This window comes from Nicotiana attenuata, unplaced genomic scaffold (genome assembly GCF_001879085.1).
Source record: "Nicotiana attenuata strain UT unplaced genomic scaffold, NIATTr2, whole genome shotgun sequence".
In the NCBI taxonomy this organism is placed as follows: domain Eukaryota; kingdom Viridiplantae; phylum Streptophyta; class Magnoliopsida; order Solanales; family Solanaceae; genus Nicotiana; species Nicotiana attenuata.
The window spans coordinates 187,666-188,193 of NW_017670841.1; positions in this window are offsets into that span (position 1 = coordinate 187,666).

The window sequence follows — 528 nt, forward strand, 5'->3', positions numbered from 1 at the left end:
TATGTCGTCCAGCGGGCTCTGACTGCTAGAAACTTGAACGTATGTCTCTGGTTCTCCAGGCGGGCTCCTGATTAGCTAAAAACTTGAAATAAATGCCACTATTTTCCAGGCGGGCTCCTGACTTCAACAAAATAGACGAAAAAACAAAGAAAATTTTCTGCCCCAGTTTGCACTAGGAAGATTTGTGAGTTGTTAGCAAAATGTAAATCACTTAAGCTATTGATGTAATGATGAGAGTAAAACTAAAGACTTGACTGGAATGCACGATCCTATGAGTAAAACCAAGGACATTTGACTAGCAAATTCATCAAACTAGGTCGTCTATCTTAGGAGAAAGATTCATCTGACTAAGATTTAGATCCTAGGAGAAAGTTCATCAGACTAGGTTTTCTATCTTAGGAGAACAATTCATCAGACTAAGATTTTAGATCCTAGGAGAAAGTTCATCAGACTAGGTTTTCTATCTTAGGAGAAAGATTCATCAGACTAAGATTTAGATCCTAGGAGAAAATTCATCAGACTAGGTTT